This window comes from Seriola lalandi, unplaced genomic scaffold (genome assembly GCF_002814215.2).
Source record: "Seriola lalandi dorsalis isolate HSWRI2012SDOR001 ecotype SW California unplaced genomic scaffold, Sedor1 jcf7180002000219, whole genome shotgun sequence".
Taxonomy (NCBI): domain Eukaryota; kingdom Metazoa; phylum Chordata; class Actinopteri; order Carangiformes; family Carangidae; genus Seriola; species Seriola lalandi.
The window spans coordinates 1-361 of record NW_019470882.1 but is presented as its reverse complement, the minus strand read 5'-3'; the positions used below and the strand labels follow the sequence as shown (position 1 = coordinate 361).

The following is a 361-nucleotide window of genomic DNA, read 5'->3' as shown; positions in this document are numbered from 1 at the left end:
TTGGGAGGAGGTGCTAAAAAGCAGCCTTTGTCAGGCTCGTGTCAGAAACAGGAAACCGCGACTAGTGAGATTTGTGCCAAGAGTGTGACTTGGACATCAGACACCGGGAGCTCATCGCTTCTCGGCCTTTTGGCTAAGATCAAGTGTAGTATCTGTTCTTATCAGTTAAATATCTGATATGTCCTCTATACGAGGACAAACATATTAAAGTGATTTTTAGAGCTGGGAGCTGAAAAAGGGGCTTGCTCCGTTCGCTCCACGCATCGTCCCGGCATTGCAGTGCCGCCGGGTACGGTGCAACCTTCTTTCGCCTTGTGGAAAACCAAGCAATGACACAAACACAGAGTTTCACCTGACACTT

At 48.2% G+C, this 361-nt stretch overlaps 1 non-coding gene across 1 annotated transcript; it reads left to right on the top strand.

The window, feature by feature from the left end:
* The first annotated feature begins 113 nt into the window (after positions 1–113).
* On the top strand, positions 114–305 carry LOC111662198 (U2 spliceosomal RNA). The gene has a single exon (XR_002761299.1). It is a non-coding gene; the product is annotated as a U2 spliceosomal RNA (small nuclear RNA).
* Positions 306–361: the final 56 nt, after the last annotated feature.